This window comes from Rutidosis leptorrhynchoides, chromosome 8, assembly GCF_046630445.1.
Source record: "Rutidosis leptorrhynchoides isolate AG116_Rl617_1_P2 chromosome 8, CSIRO_AGI_Rlap_v1, whole genome shotgun sequence".
Taxonomy (NCBI): domain Eukaryota; kingdom Viridiplantae; phylum Streptophyta; class Magnoliopsida; order Asterales; family Asteraceae; genus Rutidosis; species Rutidosis leptorrhynchoides.
In genome coordinates this window covers 18,111,883-18,117,728 of record NC_092340.1, presented here as the reverse complement: position 1 = coordinate 18,117,728, position 5,846 = coordinate 18,111,883, and the positions used below count along the sequence as shown (strand labels likewise).

The 5,846-nt window shown below is 33.2% G+C and overlaps 1 long non-coding RNA gene across 1 annotated transcript; it reads left to right on the top strand.

The window, feature by feature from the left end:
* Window positions 1-275: 275 nt before the first annotated feature.
* LOC139861850 (uncharacterized) lies at window positions 276-837 on the top strand. Its single transcript, XR_011763979.1, has 3 exons — window positions 276-306; window positions 409-482; window positions 602-837. It is a non-coding gene; the product is annotated as an uncharacterized lncRNA (long non-coding RNA).
* The last annotated feature ends 5,009 nt before the right edge of the window (window positions 838-5,846 follow it).

Genomic DNA, 5,846 nt, shown 5'->3' with positions numbered 1-5,846 from the left:
TACTAAGTTATTTTAAGTGTTTATATCTATCTAAGAATGTCAACACCCACCTCAAGTTACGTAATATAGGAATTGTAGGTCCTATCTTTAATGAGCTTGAACATGGAACAGATGAATTCTCAAGGTCTACATAGCTACATGGACCTTGCGATGTTTTACCATTTTGATTATTTTAATCTTTTTTAGCAATACTATTTTGGATAAATGAACATTTTTCATCAGGAAGGTAAGACCGCTATGGTTGGATTGATGGTTGCCAGTTGTTCAAAGTACTCCTTTTTATGAGATGACTGAGGTGTCTAGCCAGTAAGCTGTGGTGTGTTTTTTTTGTCATTTTGAGTTGTTGAGTTAGTTTTGTTAATAGCGGCACTTGCACTTTCCTGATACTAAGCTTTGTTATTGTTGCAGTTTGCGATGCCTCATATGCTAAATTTTTACTTCTTTTGTAAGTGACACACCTGCTCTTCAACAACACCGTGACGGTATATACTTCCAGATTTATTGAATGTCATTTGTTTTGATAATGCTTTATGTGACATTTGTTTATGGCTCCCATATTTTTTTGTTACTTTATTTATTGTATTCTAACGTTCTTTTATAGGTTGTATTTAGAAGCGTAATAGCGTAGTAAGGCTGATTTAGTGGTCACTTCACGCAACCACTGCGAACATCCTCTTCGGGTTCTATGGATGTGGATAACGAAGGTGCATTTTTCTAATTTTGTTTTTGCTGTTATGCTATTTTTATGTTGTATGTAATCTGGAAAGCAAGTGTTTATATATTTAATATATTTGTTGTAGCATGCATGTGCTTCGATCTTGCATCTTTCAACTTGTTTAAAGCCTTTGCAGATAGGTTCACAACTCTTAATCTTCCACTCAACATCTTGATGAAAGTCCCCTATCCCTTAATATGTTTCACATATATATTCAGTTAATTGTGTAATTATCTAAAGGTGGAAAATTTGACCCATTTATTTAGAAATGGCTTATTATACAACTTTGTTGGTTTTAGATTATTATCTTCTCCGAGTAAAATATAATATTAATTATGTCTTTAGAAAAGGGTTTTATAATATTTGTTAACAAGATTTTTTAATTTTTTTAAACATTCGAAATTTTGAAATATTATATTGTTTATTTGTGTTATCAAGGTTGAATTTTGTCTTAAAATATCATCATTTCATAAAACTCACAAAACCGCGGGTCTTTAACTAATTATTAAGAGTTAATGGTTTAAGGTTTAGGAATTGCTATTTAGGGTTTACAGTTTATGGTTTACATTTAAGATTAAGGTTTTAGGTTTAAGATTTTAGAATTTATGCTTTAGGGTTTAGAGTTTAGTGTATAGGGTTTACGGTTTAGTGTTTAGGGTTAGGGTTAAGGGTTTAGGATTTAGAGTTTATGGTTTAGTTTTTAGAATTTATGGTATAGAGTTTAGGGTTTTATGGTTTAGGGTTTGGGGTTTAGTGTTTAGGGTTTAGATATATGGTTTAGGGTTTAGTGTATAGGGTTTAGGTTTTATAGTTTAGGGTTTAGATTTTAGAAATGGTTTAGGGTATAGGGTTTAAGGTTTACTGTGTAGGATTAAGGGTTGGTGGTTTTGGGTTTAGGATTGAATTGGGATTTAGGGTTTAGTGTATAGGGTTTAGTGTTTATGGTTTAAACTTTAAGGTTTAGATTTTAGAATTTATGGTTTAGGGTTTGGGGTATATGGTTTAGGGCTTAGGATTTAGTTTTTACATTTTATGGTTTAGAGTATAGATATAGGGTTTAGTGTATAGCATCTAGGGTTTATGGTTTAGTGTATAAGGTTTAGGGTTTAGATTATAGATTTTAGAATTTAAGGTTTGGGGTTTTAGGGTTTAGATATTGGGTTCAGGGTTTAGTTTTTAGTGTTTTTATTTTAGATTTTAGAATTTATGGTTTAGGATTTAGGGTATAGGGTATAGGGTATAGGGTTGATTTAGAGTTTAGGGTTTAGAGTTTAAGAATTTAGGGTATAGGGTTTAGAGTTTAGTGTGTATGGTTTATGGTTGATTTAGGGTTTAGGGTTTAAGGTTTAGAGTTTAGTGTAGAGAAAATTGGATAAATGGTCCCTGTGATTTACATGAAATGGGGTAAATGGTCCCTGATGTTCATTTTCGAGGTTCGTGGTCCTTGTGGTTTACATAGCCGGTGTAAATGGTCCCAATTTCTAACGGACGTTTATTTCATCCGTCAAGTGTAATCACATGCCAAACACGTGATAGGTAAAATCGTCCGTCTAAACATCATGGACCATTTACCCCATTTCACGTAAACCACAGGGACCATTTATCCAATTTTCTCTTTTCTTTTTCCTTTTTATTTTCTTTTCTCTTTTAAAACCCACTTATTAAATCCATATCATCGTTCTGTTCATCTTCGACAATAAACAAGTTTATCAGCACAAGATTTTAATTACAACTTCAATCATCAACAAATTCATCATCTTTTATCAATTCATCAAGTGCACGAGTATTATGACTTGAAATTTTTGGATCTGTTCATCGTGAATTTTCGCTAAAAATTATATTCATGTGAATTGGAGCTTTTAATCTATTGAAATAGACTCCATAACCAGTGACAAACATCTCTTATGAATAATCATTTGCCAAAACACCTTCAAATTAATAGATACGTCGATGAACAGTGTCGTCTTCATGAACTTCAAGTTGTAGATGGATTTTTCAATTTAGCATGTTTTAGGTATAGTTTTCTTCATGAAAACCGTTTTAAACCACATTCCAGATCTTCGTCTATCATGCTCATGGCCAAAAACAACAACTACATTTCGAATTTGATCCAAACTCAATGTTGACTTTTTGAAGCGAAGTTTGACTCGAAAATTAGAGTTCGAGACTACGAATTAGATCTTCATATTTTGCAGAAAGTGGTACGAATACATAACGAACAAATATGCATTATTACTCTTTGCTATATGTTTCTGAATCGTTTCGTGCACTAACGTAGTTCAACTTTTCGGTTAACAATGAACACGATCTGGAAATTGATGAAATCGAAACTGTTAATAGTAACTGAAGATCGTCAAGTGTTCGATTTTCGTTACTGATCATGAATACAAGCTCCGTTGGAATTTATAGCATCTAAATGATGATAGCCTAAATGAATTTATAGGTTGAAAATGACGATGTTAGAAATTGAAGATGATGTTGAAAATGAAGTTCAGGACCAAATACCCCATTTCATGTAAACCACAGGGACCAATGGTCCAATTTTCTCTTAAAAGAAGAATGAAAAATGATGATTTTACCCATCACATGTTTGTCACGTGTTTCCACTTGACGGAAGAAATAAACGGCCGTCAGAATTTGGGACCATTCACCCCGACCATGTAAACCACAAGGACCACGAACCCCGAAAATGAACATCAGGGACCATTTACCCCATTTCATGTAAACTACAGGGACCATTTATCCAATTTTCTCTTTAGTGTATAGGGTTTAAGGTTTAGGGTTCAGAGTTGATTTAGGGTTTAGATATAGGGTTTAGAGTTTAGTGTATAGGGTTTAGGGTTTAATGTTTAGGATTTATGGTTTAGACTTTAAGGTTTAGATTTTAAATTTATGGTTTAGGCTTTGGGGTATATGGTTTAGGGCTTGGGGTTTAGTTTTTACAACTTTATGGTTTAGAGTATAGATATAGGGTTTAATGTATAGGATTTAGGATTTATGGTTTAGTGTATAGGGTTTAGGGTATTTGGGTAGGGTTTAGATTTTAAAATTTAGGGTTTAGGGTTTAGTGTGTAGGGTAAGGGTTTGATTTATTTAATCTGAATCAAAATTTTGTTTTCTTATTTATTCGTTAGTACATTTTGAAACTTTAAAAATTTAAATTCCCTATAAAACATTTGGTTTAATGTTCATCATAGACTTAATAATAGTTCGTTAGTACATTTTGAAGCTTTAAAAATTTCAAGGCCCTAAAAAACATTTGGTTTAATGTTCATCTAGATTTAATAATAGTTTTTTTAATTTTATAGCTTAAATGATAAGACCCTTCAAAAATCCCGCAAAACGGGTGTTAACTAGTATACTATAATTATACGGAATAATACTCTTATATAAACCTTTCATTTACACAATCTTCAAAAACCAAACTCAATCAACCCGATCTGCAAAAACCAACTTTTAGTTTTAAGACAAAGATATGACACAACTTTTATTATTTTTAATTTCCAGTTATTATGCGAAAATTTTAACAGAATATTTGTAATTTATAACACAATTTATATTTATATAAGCTTCTCATTTTTAATAGAGAAACAATTAATCAATTTTATTTTTATTGTACTTACATAGATTTTGAATGATTGGAGAAAATAAAACGTTACAAATGTAGAAAACCACAGACCTGATGTCTTAGTGTTTTGTTGACGGTTTAAGTTTGCCATAAAACAGATTACCGACGGCAACAGACGACCACCGCCGTCCGATACCTACATCAACCCCAAAAAGAAAAAGAAAATACAGAAAAATATATATCGAACAGCATAAGAAATCAGATCTGTTGTTTGAATTTGGTGGTTTGTTGTTTTGTGGTGGGTTATTGGCGGTGGTGAACGGTGGGGTAAGGAAAGGAGTAGGAAGATGGTGGTTACTAGCGTTAAAAAGAGAGGAGAGCCAAATGTTGAACAACAGCTTTGGACTGAGGTGGACGAGAAAGAAGTGAAAGTTTTTTAGGGTTGGGTGTGATTCGGTGAAAAATGAGATTGGAGTAAAATGAGGTGCGTTTTTAAATGGGAGGGAATAATAAGTAGTGTTATGTTACTACTTACTACCAAGTATTGTTATGTTTGTTATGTTACTACGAAATATTGTTATGTTGTTATTAGAGACGGGGAGAGTGGTGGTCATTGGTGATTTGATGAGTTAAAAAAAGTGAAAAGTAGTGACATATATCACTTTGGGTATTTAAGCTTTTATATTTATCATTTTTTAATGATTTTAAAAATTAACATAAATTAATATAATTATAAAATTAACATAAATAGAAATAACTTCATTAAACAATAAAATCACACATTACAATTCCTAAAAATGAAAAATAAATACGATTCGATTTTCACTTTGAAACTTGGCCCGAATAGCCACTTTCTTCGCTTGAAGAACCACTGCATCTTCTTCATCCATTCCCTCGGTAGACATTTGTAGCATTTTCAAATAAAAGTAACTAGTCATTGAATCAAATGGATTGCTTGCACTTTCATCAAATGAGGATTTTGCGGAAGCGGCGGAACTTGAAGACGTCTTTTGTTATTTTGCTTTTCTTGATTTTCCGGGAGGTCGTGGGCATGCATCATCCCCAAATATATTCGCATTTGGGTTCTATTGTGGCTTTTGCGCCTCCAGTTCCTCGTTAAGATCCAAGTCATCCAAACGAACATAATCTCGACGTTTGTTTGTTTTAAAAGGACTCGGATTGTTCCACTTTTGCTTGTGTTTTAGGAAATTCCAAGCAACGTAACTGTTGAACCTTTTAAACGTCTCCTGCTTGTATTGTGCATTACAACGTTCCTTGAAATCGACATCATTCTCCCCACTACGTTGAACTCGTTTTAAGTGACTCACGATTCCACCATACTTTCTACAAGCTTCATTCATTTTTGTCCATTGAGAGGACAACATGTCCTAAGTTCGTTTGTAATGTAGACCCCTCGAATTGTACTACTTCATAACCAAGTGCCAAAACAAAAATGCGGTTTGATCACTGCCTTGGTTTGGATCTTCCGAAGCCGCGATCCACGATCGAGCTAAACGTAGCTCATCTTCGGGTAGCCAAAGGTATTCAGACCGTCTTCTCGGT